We start from the raw sequence: 15,749 nt of genomic DNA on the forward strand, positions 1-15,749 counted from the left end.
TGCGCTGTAGCATGAACTATACAGGTAACTGCCAAAAGAAAGGAAACACCAACATAAAAGTGTCTTAATAGGGCGTTGGGCCACCATGAGCCAGAACAGCTTCAATGCAACTTGGCATAGATTCTACAGGTGTCTGGAACTCTACTGGAGGGATGTGACACCATTCTTCCACAAGAAATTCCATCATTTGGTGTTTTGTTGAAGGTGGTAGAAAGCGCTGTCTCAGGCGCCGCTCCAGAAACTCCCATAAGTGTTCACTTGGGTTGAGATCTGGTAACTGAGGTGGCTATAGCATATGGTTTACATTGTTTTCATGCTCATCAAACCATTTAGTGACCACTCATGCCCTCTGGACGGGGGCATTGTCATCCTATGGGGGCATTGCCATGGTAGCCAAAATAATGGCCTACCCAGCATTTTTATACATGACCCTAAGCATGATGAGATGTTAATTGATTAAATTAAATCAGGAACCACACCTGTATGGAAGCACCTGCTTTCAATACACTTTTTATCCCTCATTTACTCAAGTGTTTCCATTATTTTGGCAGTTACCTGTACATTCCAGTGGTTGTTCAACTAACCTAACCCTGTGTCAGGTCTAGGTATCCGAACCTTTTCCGTCTGCAAAGTGATCCAAGGTTAGTTTATGAAGCCTGATGAGGCATGAAGTGAGAGACGAAGGCTTAGTGTTTACTTTGGTCCTGCATCAAGACAAATCTGTCTCCCTTTCAGTTCATTTTGCTATTAATGTAGTGCCCAATCTCTATGATGGATCCAGCCAGAAAGAGGCAGCCTATTACTATAAAACCCAGTGACTACAGCAGCTCCTTTTACAATGTGTTTTATCAAAGGGGTACACAATATGGCAGCTGAATACAAAGTACTTATCAATAAATCTCAGTTGGTTCGAAAATCTTTGCACTCAAAATAGTTGCATGGCTCATAACGACTGGCACAGCCGTTTTCCCATTTTGTTATCTCAAACTTAACTAACCCCATCACAGTCCTGATTAACTTGCCTGTTCAAACTTGTATCTCGTAATATTTGTTCAGACGGGCTATAAGGAATTCTCATCCATCACTGTGACAGCTCTTTAAGAAGTGTTTCTCATAACTCTATTTAACGCCTGCCAGGTCTCTGCTGGCATTGTTGTTGGGTAAATATATTCCAGGAAATAGAGCTCCTGACACTGTACTGGCATGAGAGGCACAGGATATGCAGGTAAGTAAGGCTTTGCACAGTAGATGGCAACCATCCAGTGGCGGTAAGGGGACTGTCAGTCAGTGCTTTGTTCTGCTGCGAAGGTGACGTGCATAACCAACGGCTCTGGAGCTACCGAGACCGGATGACGATGCCAAATGGAGGATGATGGTGCAAATGTCTGTTCTCATGTTTCACAGGCCATGAATGTTTAATACCTTAACCACTAACAAATTCATGTCAAACCCTAATAGACCTTGGTGGTTATCAGTAATAGGTGCTCACCCCCCCCCCCCATCACTACTGTCATTACAGGGTAACCAGTACTAACAGGGCTGTATGTATGATGGTAGTCTACAGACCCTGGCTTGTTTTTGGCCAGCAGTCCAAGCAGAAAATCCCTGTAACAGTTCCAAGAATTATTGGTTTTTGGGAAGTCATCTCACCAGTAGCCCTGCCAGATACCGTAAGAACAACAACGGAACGTTATGTACACCTCATTTCACAAGAAAGCAATGCCATAGGAAAACAATCCTAGCTTCTTAAATAAGCGTTACAAAAAGCGTTATTGTTTAACAATGTACTGTATATTGTGCTCGTCTTGCACAATTATTCCTTTATACTATTGACAGTGTTAGTAATGTGATTTCCAGTTATTAGCCTTGTGTTCAAGGAAAGGCTGTGGTAGTGGCACTGTATATTTGTACATGATTATGAGGTTAATCTTCTACTGGGTGATAATGAAGAGTTAGGGAGTTGTGGAAAGCCCCAAGTTCACTCTGCTACAATCAGAGATAAGGCTGTTTGACCGGAGGGGAGTGTCGCCCTGACTAGGGGTCAATGGCTACGATTCCCAGAATTCCCCAGGCAGACAGCGGGGGTTTCCCACTTTCTCACAGAGCCATGGAAACTGCTGAACTAACCTTGAATCAACAAAACATATCAATACCTGCCTCACAGCCATAACCAAGCTGTGAAAATGGGCTGTACATGGGCTCTTCTCTTTAGGTGGGAGTGCAGGTGACCGCTTCCATATAATTGATACAGGAGACTGCCCAATTATTTTTTTTTGTTTTATGTTTAAATGAAACTGTACTTTTTCAGCTTCACTTTGTTTTTTTAAATAATTGGACAATGTTTCATGTGTTAGTCAGCGACCCATTTCAAGCATAACTTCCTTGAGCAGAGCTGTTCAGGAGTTGTGCGGCTGCAGGGATAGTATAGTACCTTGACATGTTACATGCATCAGCATGACAGAGGAAGTCTTCTTACTTCTGTGTTCTGGGAATTACCCAACTTTGTAGAAGAGACAGAAAACCAACTAACACTACATAATGTACAAAATATTTAATTTGATTTTCACAATAAGATCAATTTACTTCATTGGTTATATTAAACAAAGGTTATATAAAAAGAAAACATTTGACAAACAAAATCTGTGCCAACTGAACCTATTTCCACTCATCAGTACTCATAACAAGGCATGCCAATATCACTCAGATTGGCATAAATATAGTACCCACTACCTGCCACCATGAGAAGTAGGCATAAATCATTCACTTAGACAGCTTGAGCAAGGCAGCTCTATTGCATTGGGGCTAATTCAACCTGAGCTCAACTTTCTGTTTCATGCATTTCAGACTATAGCTGAGAAATGTAAAATGTCTTTGTCCGGTAACCTACAGCACACTGTACCTACCACAGAGAAATAAATCAAAACAGTCAATGCTTATGTCCTGGATTATTATTATTTATTTATTTTATCCAACACATCACACAAGGCATTCAATAAAGCTGGGCACCTGTCCCAGGGAAAATGTGTTTAACTGGCCCATGTAAGACTACTGTATATTTGTGATTAGAAATCATTGTTATGAATTAAACTATTTATTAGCGATGAACTAAGTTATTGACAGACATAATGCACGTTGCAGGGATGGGTTAATTCATTGCTTTTGCACATTATGCACGCATTTCTTTTTGACCCGTCTCACCTAACTGAGTATGTGCAAGAGAGCATTGTGGGTCTCATAGGTTCCTTTCCTATCCACTCTGTAAACAGCCTCGATATCTGTTCACCCGATAGGTAATACAACGGAGAGTAATGGTTGGATCTGTCCCATACATGACCAAGGAACATACAGTGGAGTATTATAGATGTTCTTCAATGGTTTTAGAGTTGATCATTTTGAGGATGGACATAAAACATTGCACCATCCAGTTCCATTGAGCTCCGTTTGCTCTGACAGAGCAAGAGGAGAGAGCACCTTTGCTGACAACATACAGCCTACACTGAAGTTGAGTTTAAGAGGACAAGTCACCCAAACATCTCACACTCTCCAGATCTTTTATGGCAGATCTTTATGGCTGTCCTTATGGCGACTTCCCCCGATCACCTCTGTTCATCCTCGTGCCCCCCTTGCCTCGCCCCTAGAACCAGATAGGGATGTACAGTGTAGGATACCTTAGAGTGAGCCCTGGTCAGTTGCAACAGTGCAGGAGCAGGAGCATGAGCAGCGCTACCTGGGCATGTCAGGGAAGTCTCTTAAACCAACGGCCCACTGCCATGGCCACTCTCATCACGTGGGTCACCCCCACAAGAACAAACACACTGCTCACCAGGAACCCTGAGGCCTTGAACATCAATCTGCAAACGTATAGGAAACATGGTAGAGAGAAGATGTAATGCTTAATAAAATGACAGAGAAGACGAAATGCTTCATAACATGGCTGAGAAGACTAATGCTTCATAACATGGCAGAGAAGACGTAATGCTTAATAAAATGGCAGAGAAGACGTAATGCTTAATAAAATGGCAGAGAAGACGTAATGCTTAATAACATTGCAGAGTAGACGTAATGCTTAATAAAATGGCAGAGAAGACGTAATGCTTAATAACATTGCAGAGTAGACGTAATGCTTAATAACATGGCAGAGAAGACGTAATGCTTAATAAAATGGCAGAGAAGACGTAATGCTTAATAAAATGGCAGAGAAGACGTAATGCTTAATAACATTGCAGAGTAGACGTAATGCTTAATAACATGGCAGAGAAGACATAATGCTTAATAACATGGCAGAGAAGACATAATGCTTAATAACATGGCAGAGAAGACGCAATGCTTAATAACTTTGTAGAGAATACACAAGACTCATTTTGAGAGCATGATCTATGACTTAGTCACACTATAATGACAAGTGCAGTCACACAGAGTAGGAAGGAAGGACACAAAAAACATACTGTGGTTAGTGTGAATTGGGAAAGGCACTTACAGTATTTGGGTGCAAAAACATTCCACAACATTAGATGTCTTCTGAGGATAACAGCTGCACAGACTGATGCAAAGACATGAGCAGAGGGGAGAGGAGGTCCTGAGTCAATCGCAGGGGTGTGTGTGTGTTTACCTGTGCCCCATTAATGAAGAGGGAGCGTGTTGCAAGCTGTAGAAGGGCAGAACTGAACTGCTGGGGACTCTACCTCAGTCTCATCTCCATGATAGCATTGTCCTCTCCTTCCTCCCCACCGCCTCCTCCTCCTCGTCCCCCGCCCACCTCACACACCAGCGGAGGAGCAACGGAAAAGCCACTGCACACAGGCCAATATACAGATGCATCAGCAAAAACTGAGCTTCATATTCATGATCAATACTGAAGAGATAATACGAGATTTTGGCAATGAGGGACTTTTAACTACTTCCCCAGAGTCAGATGAACTCGTGGATACCACTTTTATGTATCCGTATCCAGTATGAAGGAAGTTAGAGGTAGTTTCCCAAGCCAATGCTAACTAGCGTTAGCGCAATGACTGAAAGTCTATGGGTATCTACTAGCATCAATTAGCTTGAGTGGTTGTCAGTATTTTTTTATTTAACCTTTATTCAACCAGGTAAGCCAGTTGAGAACAAGTTCTCATTTACAACTGCGACCTGGCCAAGATAAAGCAAAGCAGTGCGATAAAAACAACAACACAGAGTTACATTTGGGGTGAAACAAAACATAAAGTCAAAAATACCACAGAAAATATATATACAGTGTGTGCAAATGTAGCAAGTTATGGAGGTAAGGCAATAAATAGGCCATAGTGAAAAATAATTACAATTAGTATTAACACTGGAATGATAGATGTGCAAGAGATTATGTGCAAATAGAGATACTGGGGTGCAAATGAGCAAAATAAATAACAATATGGGGATGAGGTAGTTGAGTGGGCTAATTTCAGAAGGGCTGTGTACAGGTGCAGTGATCGGTAAGGTGCTCTGACAACTGATGCTTAAAGTTAGTGAGGGAGATAAGAGTCTCCAGCTTCAGAGATTTTTGCAGTTCGTTCCAATCATTGGCAGCAGAGAACTGGAAGGAATGGCGGCCAAAGGAGGTGTTGGCTTTGGGGATGATCAGTGAGATATAACTGCTGGAGCGCATATGGTGACCAATGAGCTAAGATAAGGCGGATATTTGCCTAGCAGTGATTTATAGATGGCCTGGAGCCAGTGGGTTTGGCGACGAATATGTAGTGAGGACCAGCCAACAAGAGCGTACAGGTCACAGTGGTGGGTAGTATATGGGGCTTTGGTGACAAACAGATGGCACTGTGATAGACTACATCCAATTTGCTGAGCAGAGTGTTGGAGGCTATTTTGTAAATGACATCGCCGAAGTCAAGGATCGGTAGGATAGTCAATTTTACGAGGGCATGTTTGGCAGCATGAGTGAAGGAGACTTTGTTGAGAAATAGGAAGCCGATTCTAGATTTAACTTTGGATTGGAGATGCTTAATGTGAGTCTGGAAGGAGAGTTTACAGTCTAACCAGACACCTAGGTATTTGTAGTTGTCCACATACTCTAGGTCAGACCAGTCGAGAGTAGTGATTCTAGTCGGGTGGGCGGGTGCCAGCAGCGTTCGATTGAAGAGCATGCATTTAGTTTTACTAGTGTTTAAGAGCAGTTGGAGGCTACGGAAGGAGTGTTGTATGGCATTGAAGCTTGTTTGGAGGTTTGTTAACACAGTGTCCAATGAAGGGCCAGATGTATACAAAATGGTGTCGTCTGCATAGAGGTGGATCTAAGAGTCACCAGCAGCAAGAGCGACATCATTGATATACACCAATAATTGAACCCTGTGGCACCCCCATAGAGACTGCCATAGGTCCAGACAACAGGCCCTTCGATTTGACACATTGAACTCTAAGAAGTAGTTGGTGAACGAGGCGATGCAGTCATTTGAGAAACCAAGGCTATTTAGTCTGCCAATAAGAATGCAGTGGTTGACAGAGTCGAAAGCCTTGGCCAGGTCGATGAAGACGGCTGCACAGTCCTGTCTATTATCGATCGCGGTTATAATATCGTTTAGGACCTTGAGCGTGGCTGAGGTGCACCCATGACCAGCTCGGAAACCGGATTGCATAGCGGAGAAGGTACGGTGGGATTCGAAATGGTCGGTGATCTGTTTGTTAACTTGGCTTTCAAAAACTTTCGAAAGGCAGGGCAGGATGGATATAGGTCTGTAACAGTTTGGATGTAGAGTGTCACCCCCTTTGAAGAGGGGGATGACCGCGGCAGCTTTCCAATCTCTGGGGATCTCAGACGTTACGAAAGAGAGGTTGAACAGGCTAGTAATAGGGGTTGCGACAATTTCGGCGGCTATTTTTAGAAAGGGTCCATATTGTCTAGCCCAGACGATTTGTAGGGGTCCAGATTTTGCAGCTCTTTCAGAACATCAGCTGTCTGAATTTGTGTGAAGGAGAAGTGGGGGGGTGGCATGGGCAACTTGCAGCGGAGGGTGCAGAGCTGGTGACCGGGGTAGTAGTAGCCAGGTGGAAAGCATGGCCAGCCGTAGCAAAATGCTTGTTGAAATTCTCGATTATTCTAGATTTATCGGTGGTGATAGTGTTTCCTAGCCTCAGTGCAGTGGGCAGCTGGGAGGAGGTGCTCTTATTCTCCATGGACTTTACAGTGTCCCAAAACTTTTTGGAGTTAGTGCTACAGGATGCACATTCCTGTTTGAAAAAGCTAGCCTTTGCTTGCCTAACTGTTTGTGTATATTGGTTCCTAACTTCCCTGAAAAGTTGCATATCGTGGGGGCTATTCGATGCTAATGCAGTACGCCACAGGATGTTTTTGTGCTGGTCAAGGGCAGTCAAGTCTGAGGAGAACCAGGGGCTATATCTGTTCTTAGTTCTGAATTTTTTGAATGGGGCATGCTTATTTAAGATTGAGAGGAAAGCACTTTTAAAGAACAACCAGGCATCCTCTACAGACGGAATGAGATCGATATCCATCCAGGATACCTGGGCCAGGTCAATTAGGAAGGCCTGCTCGCTAAAGTGTTTTAGGGAGCGTTTGACAGTGATGAGGGGTGGTCGTTTGACCGCGGACCCGTTACGGACGCAGGCAATAAGGCAGTGATCGCTGAGATCCTGGTTGAAGACAGCGGAGGTGTATTTAGAGGGTAAGTTAGTCAGGATGATATCTATGAGGGTGCCCATGTTTACGGATTTAGGCTTGTACCTGGTAGGTTCCTTGATAATGCAGTACAGAATTACAGACTGAAATTAAGTCAGGAGTGACATGATTATAGCCATATTAACCACTATGTCAATCAACCTAGATACACCTAGATTCTTACTGTACAACACAGCCCTGTGTGTGAACGGGTGAGTGTGAATGGTTACCTGCAAAGAGGATGTGTGAGGAGAAGGTGTTGAGGGTGACCAGTGAAGCCGGAAGTATGGTGCCTGTGTGCCCACAGGGGAAGCCCACGAAAGCAGCAGCCTACTGGATGGTGGGGGAATGTGGCCAGATGGCCTGTGGCATGGAAGAACTGAGTGGAAGCCAGGGACCACAGGACTACCGGGGTCCAGGGCACAGCAAAGCCACCTGGCAGAGGGAGACAAGTAGGGGCAAATAAGAGAAATTCATAACCATTAGTATCTTGAGAAGTTAATTGGAGACAAACATGCAACAGATGCAAAAGTAACAATTATAGGCATTTTATAAAAGAGGCAAAGAGTACCAAATAGTCAGACAACTGATCACACTGTAAGCAGTTTACGAGTGTGTCCCCTGCAGGGCGTTGAGGGTAGTGGAGGAGGCCTGTATCTGCAGCAGGGCTCTCATCTCCAGGAGCAGCAGCAGGAAGGACAGGGACATGCCCTCTGGATGCAGCAGAAGCAGGCCCATCAGGCCACACAGCAGGACCAAGGGGGCCGAGTAGACCGTACCCAGCCCGTAGGCCTCCACGGCAGGCCGGTCGTCCCCCTAAGGAACCTTGGCTGGTTCTCCGTCCTCCAGGGAGCAGTGCATGCGCTGGTGAGCTGGGGGATGAGGTGGTGCAGCTCTGCCTGGGGGCTGATGCCCATGCTGTCCCGGTAGCGGGGTGGGGGGATCGATCAAGGGCCTCGGACAGGGGCTGCTGCCCTGGTCTTGATGAATACGATGAGCGGGTCCAGCCAGAGCAGGGCCAGCCCTAGGCCCAGCAGAGAGAAGGCAAACCTGGGGAGGGCTTGCTGGCCCAGGCTGATCAGCTCAGCCAGGTTCCTAAAGCTGTCCTCTGGGTTTCAGCCACAGCCCAGTGGAGCCCCAAACAGACAGACAGCAGGGGCAGGATCCAGCGAGCCGTGAACACCGTACCACCAGGACTGTTCAGGTTGCCGTAGTGCCATAGCAGGTACTGTAGGTCCATGCGCACAGAGAGGCCAGAGACAGGATGTAGTGCAGGTTCTTCAGACAGCTTTCCTGCACCTGTGACAGGGGAGAGAGGAACGGGAAGGACTGGCAGGATTCCTGTTCCTTATGACAGCCAGGCAGGCCAGGGAAGTGCTGCTCTCCCTCCTCACAACTGAGGGGGACAGGACCGGGGAGGGCAGGAGCCCGGCGGGATTCAGGGGGTCATGGACAAGGGGTAGTAAGAGGCCGTCCCAGTTGAGATGGAAGGGGACATAGAGGCTCAGGGAGAAGAGCAGAAGGGTGACCACACAGCCCTCTGCTATTACATAGCTGTCAGAGAGCAGGGAGGCACAGTGCAGGAGGAGCACCAGGAGGGGAGGGGTTAATAAGAAGCGAGGCAGGGTGAGCCAGTCACTCCTTGGGGCCACCTCTCCACCCTCAGCCGCTGCAGTCTTGCTGGCCCGTCGGGCTCTCCAGAGCAGTACCTCAGAGAGGGCTGCAGCCGCCAGGCACCAGGACACCTCAACATAGCCCTGTGTAAACAGCTGACCTGCAGCTACACACCCCCTTTACCCCAGTGGCTGCCACCAGAGGGACCCTCAGCAGACCACTCTCCCTCAACAGCACAGAGGACATCTCAGAGAGGACGTAACACAGCACGCAGGCACATTCCAGGACAGCTGCCGGCGGCCATCTTGGCTGGATTGAAGCAGACCCATGTGGCTCGGCAGGTGTCCCGGACAGAGGTCAGGTACACCTGCAGGGAGGTCACAAGCTCTGGGGTTGGAGAGTGGCCATCTTTGACAGTGCTGAGGTACTCAGAGGAGAGGCGGGAGAAGTCTGCCTGCAGCTGAGAGACTCTCTGGAGGGATGTCTTTGGCTATGCTGGAATAGGTCTCCAGAAAACGGTTGACCTTCAAAGACAAAAAGGGTCAAATGAATCATACAAATGAATACAAGCTAGTATTCATGGTTAAAATAGGTGCAGAGATGTGCAGTAAATTGCAATCTTCAATATACAGCAAATTAATGCATCTGACATGATTACAGCTCTGTGATTACCTGTTTGGCATTGATCCACAGCGCCTCCACCTGGCTGAGACCTGCTGGTGCACCTCCTGTCTGGCTGTCTGCAGGGAACAGAGGCAGCAGGACCTGTCCCACCCACACTGCTGTAGGGGATGGGTATGCCCAGGAGCTGGGTCAGGGTAGGCACCAGATCTGTCTGGGGCACCACCTCAGGATCACTCTACAGGGAGATAGAGACAAGACAAAGGTCATTCAATGTGGAATGATCAATGCCAGACTAGGGCTGTGGCAGTCATGACATTTTGTCAGCTGGTTATTGTCATGCAAAAGCCTGCTGGTCTCAAGGTAATTGACCTGTAGGCTAATTAACATAAACACGTTTAGCATCTCCAGGCATACAAGCCGCTGATGTGTGCCTTCGGAACATCTACATTTAAAAAAGTATAATAAATCAATTTAATATACACCATCACAATAAATTCATTATCTAAAGAAACATGATATGAAAATGTATGCACTCACTAACTGTAAGTCGCTCTGGATAAGAGCGTCTGGTAAATGACTAAAATGTAAAATATGAAGAAAATGTATTTCAGAAGAACAGAATATGAGTTGGCCAAATGTACTGTATGTTATCTGGCTATGCGCCATGCCATAGGCTGTAGGCTTGTTCATTTAGCAGACAAGATATGCTTATAAGTCCCATGCCTTTATTTTATATTATATGATTTTATAGTAAAAATAATATATTGAACTTAGCTGAATAAAATACAAAGGATATTTTTCCCATTCTGGAGCAAGAATGTGCGCGTATGAAGTGGCTATGTTGAGCGTAACAGTGATCATTTGCAACAGGTCCTATATGCTAGATTTAAAGTTATTTGGCAACTTTAGTTGTGAATGACATAAACCTTAGAAATCACAAGATATATGGTCTGCATGATGCTACTATAGGCTATTGATGATTTGAGAAAGTCGTTTAAAAAAAGCTTGCTCTCTACCTTGCCTCAGGCTGCACACACTGCTCTCTCATCTAGTGATCATATTTTCACCTATTAGACTATTCTCAATTTAATCTTGCCTTTACTAATATCAAACATTAGCAGTGGTGTAAAGTACTTAAGTAAAAATACTTTAAAGTACTACTTAAGTCGTTTTTTGGGGTATTTTTGCCAACTTTTACTTTACTACATTCCTAAAGAAAATAATGTACTTTTCCCTGACACCCAAAAGTACTCGTTACATTTTGACAGGAAAATGGCCCAATTCACACACTTCTCAAGAGAACATCCCTGGTCACCCCTACTGCCTCTGATCAGGCAGACTCACTAAACACAAATGCTTTGTTTGTAAATTATGTCTGAGTGTGCTATCCGTCAATAAAGAATTAATAAAAATTGTAGTATTTTACTGGGTGACTTTCATTTTTACTTCAGTCATTTTCTATTAAGGTATCTTTACTTTTACTCAAGTATGACAATTTAGTCCTTTTCCCGCCACTGAAAATGTGTTTCGATCTAGAATGACCCATTATCAAATTGGCAAGTACAGGGGCAAGACAAAAAAGACGTCATCCGTATGCACTGGAATAGCGAATGGAGGCCACTTTCCCGCCATTACGTTTTTCACTCATGTCGTGTAAAAGGCTACTTGGATAATTTCGCTGCGCGACAGGTGATATTCCGCACAAACTCTGTATGCCATGGGCTCTCCAACCCTGTTCCTGCAGCTACCCAGTGCTTAATTTGGAAACCAAGTGAAATCTGTTCGAGAACATTGCTAGTAACATGTTTTCACAAAGAAACATATTTCAATAAACTGTTGACAGACCCTCTCTCTGCACGCTGGAGAAAGGAATAAAGGAGATGGAAACTCAAGGTGGTGAGATATTCTGTAGCTAAAGGTAATGTGTCAGCCTATTAATTACGAAAATATAAATAATTCCCTATTACTTGGCTATTCAAAATCACAAATGCACTATAATTGTAGGCCAAATCTGAATTTGTTTAATTCAGGGTTGTTGTTTTTTTTCCTTCGGGTTTGGGCTCATAAACTCAGCAAAAAAAGAAACGTCCTCTCACTGTCAACTGCTTTTATTTTCAGCATACTTAACATGTGTAAATATTTGTATGAACATAACAAGATTCAACAACTGAGACATAAACTGAACAAGTTCCACAGACATGTGACTAACAGAAATGGAATAATGTGTCCCTGAACAAAGGTGGGGTCAAAATAAAAAGTAACAGTCAGTATCTGGTGTGGCCACCAGCTGCATTAAGTACTGCAGTGCATCTCCTCCTCATGGACTGCACCAGATTTGCCAGTTCTTGCTGTGAGATGTTACCCCACTCTTCCACCAAGGCACCTGCAAGTTCCCAGACATTTCTGGGGGGAATGGCCCTAGCCCTCACCCTCCAATCCAACAGGTCCCAGACATGCTCAATGGGATTGAGATCCAGGCTCTTCGCTGGCCATTGCAGAACACTAACATTCCTGTCTTGCAGGAAATCACGCACAGAACGAGCAGTATGGCTGGTGGCATTGTCATGCTGGAGGGTAATGTCAGGATGAGCCTGCAGGAAGGGTACCACATGAGGGAGGAGGATGTCTTCCCTGTAACGCACAGCGTTGAGATTGCCTGCAATGACAACAAGCTCAGTCCGATGATGCTGTGACACACCGCCCCAGACCATGACGGACCCTCCACCTCCAAATCGATCCCGCTCCAAAGTACAGGCCTCGGTGTAACGCTCATTCCTTTGACGATAAACACGAATCCGACCATCACCCCTGGTGAGACAAAACCGCAACTCGTCAGTGAAGAGCACTTTTTGCTAGTCCTGTCTGGTCCAGCGATGGTGGGTTTGTGCCCATAGGCGACGTTGTTGCCGGTGATGTCTGGTGAAGACCTGCCTTACAACAGGCCTACAAGCCCTCAGTCCAGCCTCTCTCAGCCTATTGCGGACAGTCTGAGCACTGATGGAGGGATTGTGCGTTCCTGGTGTAACTCGGGCAGTTGTTGTTGCCATCCTGTACCTGTCCCGCAGGTGTGATGTTCGGATGTACCGATCCTGTGCAGGTGTTGTTACACGTGGTCTGCCACTGCGAGGACAATCAGCTGTCCGTCCTGTCTCCCTGTAGCGCTGTCTTAGGTGTCTCACAGTACGGACATTGCAATTTATTGCCCTGGCCACATCTGCAGTCCTCATGCCTCCTTGCAGCATGCCTAAGGCACGTTCACGCAGATGAGCAGGGACCCTGGGCGTCTTTCTTTTGGTGTTTTTCAGAGTCAGTAGAAAGGCCTCTTTAGTGTCCTAAGTTTTCATAACTGTGACCTTAATTGCCTACCGTCTGTAAGCTGTTAGTGTCTTAACGACCGTTCCACAGGTGCATGTTCATTAATTGTTTAAGGTTCATTGAACAAGCATGGGAAACAGTGTTTAAACCCTTTAGAATTAAGATCTGTGAAATTATTTGGATTTTTACAAATTATCTTTGAAAGACAGGGTCTTGAAAAAGGGACGTTCCTTTTTTTACTGAGTTTATATAAGCCTATGCTTAAGCATAAGCTCTATGGGTGTTTTGAATTCATCTTCACCTTAGAAAGCGCTTTCCATTTCGTTGTATTAGGCTTTGAAACAACATCCATAACGACCATGTTTTCCACTAAGTTTCAACCTGTTGTTGAACTTCTTTCTTTAAACTGATCAATCACAGTGAGGTGAGTTTTAAAAGCACATACTGTTTTGATGATAAGTGTTTGATGTGATTTTCGATTGCATTTGCATTGATGTCAGAGTGGTTAAAGGGACAATAGAGCCCCGAGTACCAGGCCGTTAGGACCTGATGGTCATTAACGAGTTGAGAACTACCAATGCATGTCCAGAGTGCCTAAGAGGGGATTACTGTGATGTAGAAATGTACTATGGTCATGACTCATGACTGCTGGTGTGGCGGTAATATGGCCCTACACCAGACAGATCAATGCAACAATCACTATTCATATCATGATTGTACAGGATATCATAGGAATGGTGGGAACGTGCAGCTGCTATGCTCACCTGGGAAGGGGATGCTGGAAAGAGGGGCTGTAGAGGAAAATAGCAGCATCGGTCTCCTTCTGGCTCTCTCCCCCGTGTATCTGTCATACCGTGATCTCCCATCACCACTAACAGGGTGTCATTCTGCAGCCTATCAAGCACAGATCTTGGGGACAAAACAATGGTCAGACTGGTAGAGCCATGGTAGGTCATCTGACCTATGCAGCACACAGTATTTAAAGGGCATAGGTACAGATGTAGTCCTAAAGATAGTTCTATAAAATTGGCATTGATATTCAATTCTGTACTATTGTACCTGAGAGACTATGCTATAGCCTAGTGCTACTGTGGAATAGGCCTAGAGGCCTTATAATTCCCACTGACCTGATGACCCCATACATTTGGGTGAGTTTGTCATCCATGGCTGGGTGGTCAGGACCAAACTTATGGCCACAGTGATCCAACCCCAGGAAGTGAGCTACCAGCACGTCCCAGGAAGTGAGCTACCACTGAAGAAGAGAGGAGAGATAGAGAGGGAGATGTGAAGGAGACATCCAGTACTGTACAGCACACATACAAATGTGTCTGGCTGTCTGCCAATGCTTACTGATGTTGTACAAGTTCTACAGAATTCCATTGTCCACTGTGTGCAGATCCTTGACATTGATAGAGGGGAAGGGCAGGGTGCGGTGGAACTTTTTTGGGAAAATACTTTCCCCATGTGTCATCACCCATGAAGACCACTCTCTTGCCTATAGAAAGCAGAGAGGGAATAATTAGGCAAAGATAAATTCAAAGATAAATTCTCAACATTTTTATCACGTCCCATCTGGGTCTTTCTGAGTATTGAACCAGAATTTTTGGACTGTCACTCACCCAGTTCTCCCATCTGGTGAACTAGGTTGTCCTTCAGGATCGCACTGGAGGCAAAGTTATTGCCCACATCGATGACGGTGGACAGGGAGCCCGTGGTGAAGCCCTTGATCCTCTGCATGGTGGTGGTGGGAGGGTCGGCACGTAACAGGAACAGGTGGGCACCTTGGCACCTTCCTCCTACACACTGCTGCCACATGCCCATAAGTTTGACACCTGTAACATCGTAATGTATTCTGCACATAAGCTCGTACAGGATAACTTATATATCCTAACTTCACTTTGTCAGGCAAAGACTCAACTTCAAAACTCAAAAGAACAGACAATGACTCTTCTGTTTCCCCACTCTCGCCACACTGTTTGCGTCGCACCAAACGACGAGCATGACAAACACAGGGAATCTTCCCCTTCAGTTGGTCAACTTTTACATTTACTGCTACCCCAGTAATCACTCCTTTCAATGGCGCCTTTTTCTTGAGAGCAAAACAATTCACAATTCTTTCCCCCATTTGTTTAACTCTGAGCGCCTTCTCCCTCTGACCAACAGAAACACAAACAATTATCACTAGACCACTTCTGGTTACCCTCACCGATTCCACTATACCCAACGCTTCTTTCACCCATCCTGAAACCACAAATGGATCAGCCAAAAGGCAAGGGTCCACTTTTTCCAAAATCTTCACTCCTACTGACACAGACTCATCTTTATCCTGACCCTCTGTGCAAGCCTCGGGCTCTGAGTACTTCACCACACCTTCCACCTCCGATACTTCACCCTCATTCACTTCCATTTCTCCTCCTGTCTTCAGCTCACTTTGCTTACATTTCCTATCATTCTTCTTTAACAAACCTTCCCCCTTTTCCCCGCCATTTATTACCAACTCAAGCTCACAGTCTTCCTTCCTCTCGCTCTCTTAGACCTCCTCTGCCTCTTTTTT

General features: G+C 45.4%; 1 long non-coding RNA gene and 1 pseudogene across 2 annotated transcripts; both read right to left on the minus strand.

Annotated features, from left to right (window-relative positions):
* Window positions 1-2,536: 2,536 nt before the first annotated feature.
* LOC121541743 lies at window positions 2,537-8,983 on the minus strand. Of its 2 annotated transcripts, none has more exons than XR_005995787.1 (4): window positions 8,214-8,983; window positions 7,873-8,077; window positions 4,610-4,790; window positions 2,537-3,851 (listed from the first exon to the last, which is right to left on the minus strand). It is a non-coding gene; the product is annotated as an uncharacterized LOC121541743 (long non-coding RNA). The 2 variants fall into 2 exon arrangements; XR_005995786.1 differs by having other exon boundaries at window positions 4,478-4,790.
* A 49-nt stretch (window positions 8,984-9,032) lies between these two features.
* Window positions 9,033-15,010, minus strand: LOC121542216 (annotated as a pseudogene).
* Between the last annotated feature and the right edge of the window lie 739 nt (window positions 15,011-15,749).

Source organism: Coregonus clupeaformis, chromosome 27 (assembly GCF_020615455.1).
Source record: "Coregonus clupeaformis isolate EN_2021a chromosome 27, ASM2061545v1, whole genome shotgun sequence".
Taxonomy (NCBI): domain Eukaryota; kingdom Metazoa; phylum Chordata; class Actinopteri; order Salmoniformes; family Salmonidae; genus Coregonus; species Coregonus clupeaformis.